Source organism: Erpetoichthys calabaricus, chromosome 10, assembly GCF_900747795.2.
Source record: "Erpetoichthys calabaricus chromosome 10, fErpCal1.3, whole genome shotgun sequence".
NCBI classification, from domain to species: domain Eukaryota; kingdom Metazoa; phylum Chordata; class Cladistia; order Polypteriformes; family Polypteridae; genus Erpetoichthys; species Erpetoichthys calabaricus.
The window spans coordinates 22,251,648-22,266,313 of record NC_041403.2 but is presented as its reverse complement, the minus strand read 5'-3'; the positions used below and the strand labels follow the sequence as shown (position 1 = coordinate 22,266,313).

At 42.8% G+C, this 14,666-nt stretch overlaps 1 protein-coding gene across 1 annotated transcript in view; it reads left to right on the top strand.

Annotated features, from left to right (window-relative positions):
• LOC114658895 (regulator of G-protein signaling 5-like) overlaps positions 1–14,666 on the top strand; it is a 108,168-nt gene that overhangs the window by 39,535 nt on the left and 53,967 nt on the right. The gene's annotated exons all lie outside the window — the stretch shown is intronic.

Below are 14,666 nucleotides of genomic sequence, written 5' to 3'. Positions count from 1 at the left end.
TGACTTGCCAAAAAGCTCCAGTTATGTCTCATCTGTCCAAAGTACTTTCTCCCAGACACATTGTGGCTCGTCAATGTGCATTTCAGCAAATTCAAGTCTGGCTTTTTTATATGGAGTCTGCCTGGGTCTTCTTCCATTGAGCCCAAAGGCAACAGATGGTACACAATTTGATGGACCTTGACCTTGGAGTTCAGCTTGTATCTCTTTGGACGTTGCCCTTGGCTTTTTGTTTGCCATTCTCACTCTCCTTCTGCCCATTCTGGGGTCAATTTTCCGAAAGTTGAGGTTGGCTACGGTGCCATGGACCTTAAACGTCTTCATAATATTTGCAGCCATTGTCACAGGATCATCAAGCTGCTTAGAGATGGTCTTCTAGCCTGCACCTTTCATGTGCTTGTCTATCATTTCCTTTCTGATCTCAACTTTCTCCTGTGCTTTCTCTGGTCCATGTCCAGTATGGGACAAATGAAGACACCAGACAGCACGATTGGAGACTTCTGTGATACAAACTCAAGAAAACAGCAAGTTTGAAAATTCACTTGAATCTAGTTATTTAGGATCTGTTCTTGGGGTACCTACAAATTTGTCCAGGCATTTTCAGAATCTCTTTGTAGAACAAGCAACAATTCATCTCTTGCCACACTTGCTTTGTTTTACTCGATACAGGTAACACGGAGTGTTTTGTCTTGGTAGAGTAATGTATTGCTCTACTTTCCCCTTTTGTATTATTAATATGTAGCCTTTGTCAGAATGCCTCAGATATCACAGACTTGCCACTGTTTATAAGGTATTATAGTATATAACTTATCCCCACCTTTCCTCCTACATCTATAACCTCAGGCAATTAGGTGTAGTAAAAGACAAGCAGAAGTTAAGTTACAACTTAAACAATGTATTATTGATAATATTCATAAATAATAACAATATGCCAAGTACATTTGAATATTGGCAACCATACAACCTGATTAAATGGTGATGTGTAGTTTCAGGCGGCACACAGACTTGATAGTTACTTAACCCCTTAACCGCCCTCTGCCGGATATATCCGGCACCGTTGTTTTATTGCTAACGCCATACTGCCGGAATTATCCGGCACATTTGCCTGTGGTTATATGAATGCCTGGCAAGTAGTATAACTGACGGTTTGGCGTGGGTATTATTACTACGTTGTATTTCGACAACTCTGTGGTTGTTTTGGCCGGTCATGTGACGTGATTCGGAAGTGACAGCTGTGAATATGGCGAAATGTAAACTGACTTCAAGTGAGGCTTTGCAGGCGATTTTGGACAGTTCTGATCATGATTGTAGCAGTTCTGAAGAAGATTTTAGCGACAGTGATGAGCAGCAACGTGCGCTGCATGATACTGTGAATGAAGACGCATCGGATGACGGCGCTGAGTGGGTGTATCCCCAGCATCTCAGCTGGGCTGCTGCCCGTGGTGAACTACCTTTTCTGCATTCGTTTGAGGGAACGTGTGGCTTTATTGTTGATGTAAACAATTACACTGCTGAGCAGTTTTATGAGCTGTTTGTGTCACCTGATTTGATCAGACATTTTGTTCATCAGACAAATCTGTATGCAGCACAGTTTATTGAGAAAAATCCCAATTTACCTCCACATTCCCGTGTTCGTGCTTGGTTTGACACTGATGAAAACGAAATGAAAAAATTCATTGGGATTTTGATGTTGATGGGAATAATCAGAAAACCAGATATTGAGATGTACTGGTCTACAGATCCTATGTATGCAACACCTATTTTTGCAGCTGTCATGACACGTAACCGATTCTCTTTGCTGCTGAAATTCTTTCATTTGAATGACAACAGAAACGAGCCAGATAAGAAAGATCCAAACCGCAACCACTTGTTCAAGCTACGTCCTTTGATTGACCATTTATTTGAAGCATTTCAGTTGCCCTACATGCCAGGACCGTCAGTTGCAGTTGATGAAAGTTTATTGTCGTGGAAGGGCCGCTTACAGTTTCGACAGTATCTACCATTGAAAAGGGCACGGTTTGGTATCAAGATGTTTTGCTTAGCTGAGAATTCAGGTTACATTTATAGATTTCGTGTATACACTGGCAACTTGCACAACATTTAGTGGTCAATACTGCTTGAATAAATGTAAAAAATGTAAAAAAAATGTAAAAAAGTAAAAAAACGAAAATTGTTCAGATTTCGCCTGGCGTGGGGAATATTTAGGGAGTTGGCAGTTAAAGGGTTAAAAATGTCTCTAGTTAAAGCATCATTCAGCTTTCTTCAGAACAGGCTGCATTGCCTGCCTCAATATGGCTGCCGAGTTGTGCTCTCCATTGTGTTGTGTTCTTCAGTTCATGGTGTGATGGTCTTCATCAGTTTGGTAAGAGAGAGAGAGAATGTGGTTGAGCAAGCAGATTTATAGATTCTCTGTCCAACCCCTAGAGCCAATAGGACATCATAGTACTTAAAGGCCTCTGAGACAAGCCAATTCCAAACAGCCATACCTCAGACCAATGAGGAAACAGAACATCTTAACACCTGCACCCAAACCATATGTTAAAGTACAGCTTAGCAGTTAGGCAACCTGGCTTTCTTGGGGGGGTTGAAAAACTCTAGCAGAGAAACATTTGTGTCACGCACTTCCCCCACCTCTGTCATAAAATTCAAAGAGACTCAGTCGTAAAAGGGGGTAAACATAAATGCTTTTCACTAATGTAACACTAAATTACATTGCTTTGCCTAAATTACAAATAAAAAATATTTATCAACTTATATGCAAAATCTTACATCACAACACAGGGGTCAATGGCTTTTCATTTCATCCTTTTCAGGAGGCACACAGCACTTTTTCAATGACTTGCATGGGTACCAACAAATCTATACACATCACGTTTTGAGTAGCTGTGATTGTCAACAGGGTGGCGCAGTGGTAGCGCTGCTGCCTTGCAGTTAGGAGACCCGTGTTTGCTTCCTGGGTCCTCCCTGCGTGGAGTTAGCATGTTCTCCCAGTGTCTGCGTGGGTTCCCTCCGGGTGCTCCGGTTTCCTCCCATGGTCCAAAGACATGCAGGTTAGGTGCATTTGCGATCCTAAAGTGTCCTGTGTGTGGGTGCCCTGCGGTGGGCTGGTGCCCTTCCCGGGGTTTGTTCTTGCCTTGTGCCCTCTGTTGGCTGGGACTGACTCCAGCAGACCCCTTTGTTAGGAAATAGTGGGTTGGACACTGACTGATTTTCAATATTTTAAGTCAATCTTATTTTTTAACCTTGTTATGCAGATGCATGCCATATATATATAAGCTTTCCAAATACATTTAAAGAGTTAAATGAAGTTTTCTAGTGATCGTGCTAGCATTGGCGATTTTGCTGTCTACGTTTATAATCAAATTGATATTTTAGTCGAGGGAGCTGTGTATTAAAACATATGTATGCAGTATAGGCTCATTTTCATTTGAGGAAGGAAACATTAAGAAGACAAAGCTACCGGGCAGGCCAGTGATGAAAATCAGGTAAGCCTAAGCCCACCCAGGCCTAACACTGGAGCCACCCCTGAAGCCCAGGAATATTTGTCCATTAATGACTTGTTGAACTTTAGCCAATTGTCAAAAAATGACACAAGCGTTCAGTCTGTGTGGTGCTCCATTAATGGTCATCCACTGATCCATCCTTCCATTACCAATCAGATCCACTTGAAATGTAAGGGACGGAGCCTACCGTTCGCTTATTCTTGCCGTGTTCTTTTCCTGCATGTATTTCACTGTCTCTCTATTGTGTATCCAGGCTTCAGTCCAGTCCCCCAAGACAGCTAGCAAGAAGGAAATAAAAGATTAATAACCGAGCCCATTGTGCGTGTAAGCAAAGAGTTGACCATTTCAAGCCAATGAATACACTTGATAAGAGGCTTGATATTGAAGATTATAGCTTGTTGGAACTCCTTTTAATGGTCTTCATCTTGCGCTTCAGTTATGATTCATATTCCTCATCTAATTTGGACTTTTGCCTGCATGCATTCAACCATCACACATGAGCCTTAATTTCATTAATGTGAACTGCGTTTGATGAAAATTATAAAGATGAAAGGCAATGTGTTATGCTTTTGGTTTATTCACATCAGCATGTGCCCTGGGGAGCATGGAGGGCACACGGCTTAGAGCTGCTGCCTCACACAGTGCTGTGGTCAAATCACATACCTGGTCACTGTCTAGAACATCAGAACACTAGAACAATCTAGACGACAACAGGCCATTCAGCCCAACAAAGCTAGCCAGTGCTGTCCACTTCATTCTTCCAAAATAACATCAAGTCGAGTTTGGAAAGTCTCTCAAGTCCTACTGTGTACCTCACTACTTGGTCACTTATTCCAAGTGTCTGTGGTTCTCTGTGTGAAGAAGAACTTCCTAATGTTTGTGTGAAATTTACCCTAAACAAGTTTCCAACTGTGTCTCCGTGTTCTTGATGTTCTTGAAGTCACCATCTCGATCCACAGGACTAATTCCCTTCATAATTTTAAACACTTCAATCTGGTCTCCTCTTAATTTTCTTTTGCTTAAACTGTAAAGACTTATCTCTTTTGATCTTTCCTCATAATTCATCCCATGTAGCCCCTGAATCAGCCGAGTTGCTCTTCTCTGGACTTTTTCTAGTGCTGCTATGTCCTTTTTGTAGCCTGAAGACCAAAACTGCACCCAGTACTCCAGATGAGGCCTCACCAGTGAGTTATAAAGCTTTAGCAGAACCTCCACACATCAGGGTGCTATATAACCTAACGTTCTGTTAGCCTTCTTATTGTCTTCTGAACACTGTCTGGCAGTTGATAGGGCTGAATCAACTCCTATAACCTTCTCATGAGGTGGACTTTCAATTTTCAGTCCTCCCATTGTGTGTTCAGACGTCACATTTTTACTTCCTATGTGTAAAGGCCGGGATATACTTGACGTCGTGTACGCTTACGGATGCTGCTGCTGCTGCTATGCAAGCAGTGTACTTACTATACTAAAGCACACGTACCTTATGTAAATCTGGAGGAGTCCACCAGGTGGCATTGCAGGATGCTGTTGCGAAAGTGCAAAAGGCAACAGCGACGGTAGGAGAAGCCTTTAAATGCATCGCATCATTATGATAGGGAATGCGAGAAATGGATGAAGAAGAGCACCATAAACACTTTCGTATTTCAACATTTAACTCTGATGATTTGATTCACCGCATCGAACCATTCAAGACACATCGACAGACGCACAGTGATCCTGTTGGAGCTGCAGTGCGGCTTGCCATCACACTGTGTTATATTGCAACGGCCAAATCCCCACTTCTTCGCTCAGATATTTTCCACTTAGCACGGACGTATCTGTCCTCGAATTTGCTTCCATTTCTTCTTGCACGTTTCACCATCCACTTTTAAAGAGCTGGCGATTTGATGCCAACTGTTCTAACAGGCACGTGTGTCACTGGAGATGTAGATAGCGATGCTGATGTCACGTACCAAAACTTGAACACACATGCCACCCAAATTTTAGCTGGTACTGCCTCTCACGTTCCTTTCTGATGACGTACTTAGAGGACTTGTCAAAGAACACGTGGCAGCGATGATATGTATGTGTAAGCATTCTGAGCATAACTGAGCCTCCTCCATATTTCACAGTAGGACATGCAGGTTAGGTGCATTGGTGATCCTAAATTGTCCCTAGTGTGTGCTTGGTGTGTGGGAGTGTGTGTGTGTCCTGCGGTGGGCTGGCGCCCTGCCCGGGATTGGTTCCTGCCTTGTGCCCTGTGTTGGCTAGGATTGGCTCCAGCAGACCACCGTGACCCTGTGTTAGGATATAGCAGGTTGGAAAATGACTGACTGACTATGCTGCTCTTTTCTTTGAAAGCTTCATGTTTTTCATCTGTGGTCACAGAGCTGATGTGACTTGCCAAAACACCCCAGTTTTGTCTCATCTGTCCAATGGACATTCACCCAGAAGCATTGTGGCTTGTCAATGTGCATTTAAGCAAATTCAAGTCTGGCTTTTTTTATGTGGAGTCCGCCTGGGTCTTCTTCCATTGAGCCCACTGTCATTTCAAAGGCAACAGATAGTGTGATCAGACCCTGATGGACCTCGACCTTGGAGTTCAGCTTGTGCGTTACCCTTGGCTTTTTGTCTGCCATTCTCACTCTCCTTCTGCCCATTCTGGGGTCGATTTTCCAAGGGTCAAGATGATGACGTAGTCAGAGGACGTGTCAAAGAAAGCGTGGCAGTCGTGATGCGTGTCCGTAAGCATTCTGAGCATCAAGTAGAACCCAGTCCTGATGCTTTATATTTACTGCTTTTAAGTGTCATCTTTGTTATGACCTACTTTAGATCTATTTGGTAAACTAAGCTTGTTTTCCTTAATTTGGTGCGGATGGCTTAACTGGGTCCTGCCCTAATTATTCACCTATTGAACTGCTTTGAGGGCTGAACATTTTTTCCAAATAGGCCACTTTTCTGAAAGGCACACAAAGCAATGTTTTCACTTAGAAATCAACATAAAACATCTTTTGCTGCGTTCTGTGGCCGCCAGTTCATCAGGAGCGAGTAGCAGGCTGGCTGCCATGCTGTCTTTGCGGGGCAGGGGCGGCAACAGCGGTCGTGGTCGCAGTGCATTACAATCAGGTTTGTACCTCTTGTCATTTTAAGTGGTGGTCCTCCCAAGTAAATGATGTCCTTGGGCGCATCAGCTACATGAACCTGTGATGTGACACTGGATTCTATAAAGGCAATTAACTGATGCCAATTGAAATGACTGATAGGTAAGTAGTTCACTATTTGTTTCTTTTACAGGCAGAGTGGTGGCTCTGAGGCTAGGGATCTACACTGGCAATCGGAAGGTTGCCGGTTTGAATCCTGTAAATACCAATAGGGACTCTGCTCTGTTGGGCCCTTGAGCAAGGCCCTTAACCTGCAATTGCTAAGCACTTTGAGTAGTGAGAAAAGCGCTATATAAGTGCAAAGAATTTTTATGTTTATTATTTATGTACAAAGGGAACAACCCAGGCACTCTACTGTCAAATGAGGTGAGTGAACTTAAAAATATTAATAATGCCACAACTACACATATGTAGGTAGGGAGAAATAAATAATTTAATTAATTAATTACATTTTATTTTTATTATCATTATTTTTTTATATATTGACATAAATAAATAAATAAATTTATTTTTATTTTTGGGGGTTCCTGTGCTTATTGCTTTAAGCTCCCAATGCTGTTGCCTCATTGGCTACTTCTTCATAATCACCTGGGGCCTCATGCATAACGCCGTGCGTAGAACTCACACTATAACACGGTGTAAGCACAAAAGCAGGAATGTGCGTACGCACAGAAAAATCCAGATGCAGGAATCTGTACGAACGCAAACTTCCACGTTCTTCCGCTACATAAATTCAGATCAGCGTGAAAAGTAACACACGTTCATGCGCCTTCTGTCCCGCCCAAACTCCTCCCAGAATTATGCCTCTTTGAATATGCAAATCAATATAAATAGCCCTTAAGCTCAGCCTTCTGTGAAAAGACAATGGGAAAAGCACAGAGGAAAACAGAAGAATTTCAATCCATGAACTAGCTAGCGCTGCGGCACCATGTCCTCACATGTTTAATTATTAACAATACAGATTATTTAAATGAAGTTAAAGTTTTATCTGTATAATATAATCAACATATTTTGCTGCATTTCATCTTAAAAATGATATCGTCATCATATGTAAATACGTGCTTTATAAAGTGGCGCAGGTTGTACAATATTATAACTGTATCCCAAGTTTACAGTGAGGTGATTGTACTTATAAGTCCAAACAGTTCTACAAGGAGCACTTGATGGACTGATTTAGTGCGTTTACAGTTCTTGGGATGAAACTTTTTCTAAACCGCGAAGTCCGTACAGGGAAGTCTCGGAAACGTTTTGCCGTGGCTGATTCAGCATCTGCTTCATGCTGTACAGTGATCCCTCGCTATATCGCGCTTCGCCTTTCGCGGCTTCACTCCATCGCGGATTTTCTATGTAAGCATATTTAAATATATATCGCGGATTTTTCGCTGCTTCGCGGATTTCTGCGGACAATGGGTCTTTTAATTTCTGGTACATGCTTCCTCAGTTGGTTTGCCCAGTTGATTTCATACAAGGGACGCTATTGGCAGATGGCTGAGAAACTACCCAACATACTTTCTCTCTCTCTCTCTCTCTCTCTCTCTCTCTTGCGCTGACGTAGGGGGGTGTGAGCAGGGGGGCTGTGTGCAGCTGCTTCCTGAAGGACATGCTGCACAGTGCTTTGCATACTTAAAAGCTCAAAGGGCACGTATTGATTTTTGACTTTGTTTTTCTGTGGCTCTCTCTCTGTCTCTTCCTGCTCCTGACAGAGGGGGTGTGAGCTGCCGCCTTCAACAGCTTTGTACCGGCGGTGCTTCGCATACTTAAAAGCCCTATTGATTTTTTTTGACTGCTTGCTTTGCACTCCTTTGAAAAGGAAGATATGTTTGCATTCTTTTAATTGTGAGACAGAACTGTCATCTCTGTCTTGTCATGGAGCACAGTTTAAACTTTTGAAAAAGAGACAAATGTTTGTTTGCAGTGTTTGAATAACGTTCCTGTCTCTCTACAACCTCCTGAGTTTCTGCGCAAATCTGTGACCCAAGCATGACATTCTAAAAATAACCATATAAACATATGGTTTCTACTTCGCGGATTTTCCTATTTCGCGGGTGGCTCTGGAACGCAACCCCCGCGATGGAGGAGGGATTACTGTATACCGATAATTCTCTTTCCGATCAGCTGCTGCTGTGATTCCCCACTCAGATACAGTGATATAAATACTCCGAGTGGTGCAGTGAGAGTAATATGGAAAAAGATGATCTGCTGTGGCAACCCTTAACGGGAACAGCTGAAAGAAGAAGAAGATGCATTGAGAGTAACAACGCTAAAGCAGTTATGGTATTTGGAATACTATGGCTATTCCCTGGACCATTATATTGCTGCAGATTAATTATAATCAGATGCATTACACTAATAAACAATATGGTCTAAGAAAGAAAGGGTGACCACACAGGAACAGTAGCACTGCTTTGATGCTGGGTGCCGCCAGTCTGCAAAACCGAGAGGAGAAATTGCGTATGCCAGGGCATGAGGTACCGTGGAAAAGTGCGTGGCTTTACACCAAGTTTAGGTTTTATACATCGCAATTTGAGCGTGGAAATGTTTGTGCGCAACATTTCTGTGCGTACCCACCATTTATACATGAGGCCCCCGAATGCCACTTTCCACAACGATCACTTGTAATTGGAGTCCTACAAAGTCAGAGTCCAATTCAGCAATAATATCCTCAACGGAGTATTTTCTTTTACGCATTTGCTTTGATCCCTTGCCAGATATCGATGCCATTTTTGCCATTGTTTGCTCCTTGCTACTCACGCAAGTAATGTGAACCTCAGTCGAACCAACAAAGCTAACTTTTCCTTCTAGCAAAAAGAGTCCAAAAAGAGAGTTCGTTACTGTTTCCAGTTGATTACCACAGTCAACCCCTCTTTTTGACAAAAGTCGACATCTGCCCTGAAAGAGTTAAATCATCTGGGTTTGTGGGTGGGGTGTAAGTTATAAAAAAAAAAAGAAGAAGAAGAATCTTGTTTGGATTTTAAGGGGGAGGGAGAGTGTGAGAGAAGAAGGATTTGGGCTTCACAGAGCAAAGCATGGAGAGTGTGACAGAAACCCGGGTGTCAGTAAGCCCAAACCCCAGCACGAACATACAAGCACAGTCCCGGGTTAAAATAAAGGTTGGTTTATTACACCACACTCCTTTATAAGTTACAAAAAAGCACAAAACACAGATTTTTTTTCTCTCCTTACTCTAATTTCTCTCACCACTGCACTGCCCTCCTCCATTCAAGTGTTGCCTCACTGCCTCCCAGCTCCGACTCGCCTGGATAAGGGAGCACGGTCCCTTTTATTACTGACCCGGGAGTACTTCTGGTGCCAGGGCGATCACCCGATCAAAGTACTTCTGGGTCACAAGGAAGTTTATCCCAGTAGGGAGCTTGTCTCCCTGCAGCGCCCTCTTGCGGTACCCTGTGACCCCAGCAGGGTTGCCCTGCCAGACTACATTTCCCGGCATGCCCTGCTGAATTCCCACGGGATGCTGATAACCAGGGATGCTGCCATCTAGCATACTGGGGGCATTAAAAACCCCCACCGATATCTTTTCTTTTTAATAGGCTGTCTGTCCATCCTTTCCGGTCCTTCCTTCCAGGTCTGTTCCCTCTTCTGGCAGGGATGCCCGACCAGCCCATGTGACAAAAACAAGAGTTAGTGCTTGATTGTTCTGGCTTTTGCTTTCTTTTTCACTTTTTGCTTGTTAAAAGAAATGTAACTGTTGTAAGGTCACCGTTGAGGCCAACCCCCCAGGCCACTTCGCGTCTCTGCCGCTCATGTATGTGGATTTCACTTTCACCAAACAACAAATCTTTTAATTCACTTAGAAGAAACACTACTTTACCCTGATGGCAACTCGAATTAGACGATCTGCAAGTCTCCGACTTAAATTTAATTCCCAACAATATATTCGATTTCTTTGCGCTGTTGCGTTAGTTCATCAAGTAATAATTTCCGGTTGTTTGCGCTAATGCGATCTTTACTATCATTTTTTGGAGACTTTCGAATTTTATTACTTTCATTATCTCTAACCTGCTCTGCATGTGTATCGCACCAACGTTTTTGAATTCTTTACAACTAGACAAAGAGCCCGTTTCGACAACGTAAGATGAAACGGGCACGAGTGGAATAGTATAATACTGTATATAATAAGTATAAGCACCACAAACCTGATATAGGTGTATTGAATGAATGTGTAATCAGGCCTCGAGCTGTAGTCAAAATCGCCTTTCAGGCCTCTAGAGCTTTAATCGAAGTCGCCTTTCTCTTTGAATTTTCACGGCCGTAAATCCGCCGCCTGCCGCGATGTCAGTCTCGTAAGGTTTTTCGGGCAGCTGCGCAGAAGGCGACTGCGCATTCGGCTTCAGACATGCTCAGAAGGCGACGTGCGCAAAAGGCGACTGCGCATTCTGCACCACAAACCTGATAAAGGTGTATTGAATGAATGCGTAATTAGGCCTCGAGCTGTAGTCGAAATCTCCTTTCAGGCCTCTAGAGCTTTAATCGAAGTCGCCTTTTTCTTTGAATTTTTCGCGGCCGTAAATCCGCCGCCTGCCGCGATGTTGGTGTCATAAGGTTTTTCGGGCAGCTGCGCAGAAGGCGACTGCACATTCAGCTTCGGACATGCGCAGAAGGCGACGTGCACAGAAGGCGACTGCGCATTCGGCTTCGGACAGACATGAGTGAGTGAGTGAGTGAGTGAGTGAGTGAGTGAGTGAGTGAGTGAGTGAGTGAGTGAGTGAGTGAGTGAGTGAGTGAGTGAGTGAGTGAGTGAGTGAGTGAGTGAGTGAGTGAGTGAGGAGACTGGCGAATTATGTATTAAGATGTTCTACTTCGTCATCTACTCTTTGTCTTTTATTTCTGGCCCGGGTGTTGTTAAATCTCTTGGCACAAAGTCTCATCTCACGGGATGTGAAAGTGTCTCTCTTCAAAAGATCATGTCTCGTCCCAGGCTAAAAAGTCACATCTCGTCGCAGGATGAAAAGTCTCATCTTGTCTCATCTCAGGATTTTTTTATATAATAGAGAGATAGTTAAGTTAGTGTTGTCCCCCTGCCTTACTTCTGTTTTGTGTGTAACTGTCTCCATATCTTGTGAGATTTTCCTTTTGACTTTTTTTTAAGCTGGTTTAGTTCTTTTTTTGTGTTTTGTCTCCTTCTCTCTCTCACTTGTGTGAGGCCTGATTATATACCCCAAGGCCTTTGGTAGGACATAACAATCTTCCATAAATCTGCCCAAGCCTCTCTGCTGTGAAAGTACTTCAAAGGATTCGAGGTTATGCTCTCAATCCACCTACCTTAGTATCATCTGCAAACTTAACCAGCTTGTTACTTATAGTCCTATCCAAATCATTTTCACAGATGATGGCAGGTTCACCCTGAGCATATGTGACAGACGTGAAAGGGTCTGGAGAAGCCGTGGAGAACGTTATACTGCCTGTATCATCGTCCAGCATGACCGGTTTGGTGGTGGGTCAGTGATGGTTTGGGGAGGCATATCCATGGAGGGACGCAAAGACCTCTACAGGCTAGACAACGGCACCTTGACTGACATTAGGTATTGGGATGAAATCCTTGGACCCATTGTCAGACCCTATGCTGGTGCAGTAGGTCCTGGGTTCCTCCTGGTGCACAACAATGCCCGGCATCATGTGGCGAGAGTATGCAGGCAGTTCCTGGAGGATGAAGGAATTGATACCATTGCCAGGTCCCCACGCTCACTCGCCTGATCTCAATCCAATAGAGCACCTCTGGGTGGGAAATTATGTTTCGGTCCATCCGACACCACCAGGTTGAACCTCAGACTGTCCAGGTGCTCAGTGATGCCCTGTTCCAGATCTGGGTAGAGATCCTCCAGGACACCATCTGTCATCTCATTAGGACGTTATCAGGCATGCATACAAGCACATGGTGGCCATACAAACTACTGAGTACGATTTGGAGTTGCTGCAATGTAATTTTGGCAAAATGGATGAGCCTGCCTGCTGCATCATTTTTTCACTTTAATTTTCGGGGTGTCTTTGAATTCCGCCCTCTGTAGGTTGATGATTTTCATTTCCATCAAACGAGTGTGCCATCCTTTTGTTCCTAACACTTCTCCGCATCGGTCGATATGAGTAGAGATGGCCAGCAGGATTTTTTCCCATTGAGATCTGATGTGTTTTCAAAGTGTTCCTTTAATTTTTTGAGCAGTTTATATTAAAAATAAAAGCTGCCCCTCACTGACCCCTGCTGAACACCACTCTTAACATCAGCCAGTTCTGATAAGGTTCCTTGTGCCATCACCCTCTGCTTCCTGTGGAATCTTCATGTTCTCCCAGTGTCTGTGTGCTTTTATCCTCTCAAATACTTTCAGGTGAGCTCAATTGTAGACTCAAAATTGTCCCAATAACACCGAACGTCATGTCCAGCACGGAGTCAGTTTCAGCACTGCTGTGATTGATGTGACTCTTGTCACCCTGAACTTCATTATGTAACTTCAGCATTGGATGAATGGATGGATGTCTGTTTATTTTGTAACTTTTTTAGTTAATGTGATTTCCATGAGATGCGCTAGGGAGACTTAGTTAATTAGTCATTAACTTACTTTCATTCACATATTTATGGCCAGTTGTGGATGACCCATTATCTAGTCATGTGAAAAAGTAAGTACACCCAGTGGAAACTGGGGACTTCTTCAACATACCTGAAAAGGCAAGAATTAGTTCTTTATGCAAACTGGCTACTGGTAAAGGTGATATACTTGAATGAAAATGCAAGGTTAATTTGCTCTTTAAATCATTTATTCAACAACAATACCAATGGATGTAATGGTCAACTGGGAAAAAAGTAAATCCATCCTGCTGCCTTCATTAGCAAAAATTACTTCTTGTAGGTGTTTTGCATAATTGCCCAACTGTCTCTGCCGTTGACTCAGTTTAAGTCTGTGATCACTCTTCCATGAAAAATTCCACAATTGCAAGATGTTTGTGAGTCTTCTAGCAGGTCCTGTCCATTTCAAATGCCCCCTACCATATTTCAATGCCAGTCCATAACCCTCCATTCCTCCTTCTTGAGCAATTCCTTGGTGGAGTTGCTAGTGTGCTTAAGATTATTATTATGTTGAAACATCCATTTCCAATTGAGCTTCAACTTTTGGACAGAAGGCCTCACATTCTCCCCAAGCACACTTTGATATGATGCAGAATTCATAGTTGACTCAATGGCTACAAGCTGCCCAGGCCCTGAAGCAGCATAGCAACCCCAAACCAGAAAATATCCATCACCGTGATCATCTCTCCTCCGCCTTAATAAATGGATAATTGTCTGTGTGTCTGTCGTTGTCTCCATCCGGCTGCTGTGTCTCTGTTATTCCAAAAGATGGTGCATCACAAACTGTTTTAGTAATAAAATGCATTCCATTTGTCATTCCAACAGATGCCACATCACAAACATTAACACTACTTTTACGAATCCCATACCAAATGGCACACAATAGAGACATATGAATTGTATTTGTTATTCCAACAGATAGAGCTTCATAAACATTAACACTGCTTTTACGAATCCCATACCAAGTGGCGTACAACAGAGACATATGAATTGTATTTATCATTCCAACAGATGGTGCATCATAAACATTAACACAGCTTTTATGAATCTCATACCAAATGGCATACAGCAAAGACAAATGAATTGCATGGTGCACTGCAAATGTTAACACTAATGTCTACGTTAATTACTTAAATTTTAACCTGCCTGAGATGGGTAACACAGCTAGTTTTGTGACTTCTGACTCTTATTTTTGTTTAATTGATCATATTTTCATTTACTGGGATCAACTTCTTCTTGGCTTTCTAACTTACACATCTCCTGATCCTTAATTAAAACCCATTTATGGATTCTTCTTTCCTTCCTTATACCCATTACCACAACTGTTGAAAAGACAGAAATTTGTTCATATTATTATATTATATTATATTATATTATATTATATTATATTATATTATATTATATTATATTATCCATCCATCCATTTTCCAACCCGCTGAATCCGAACACAGG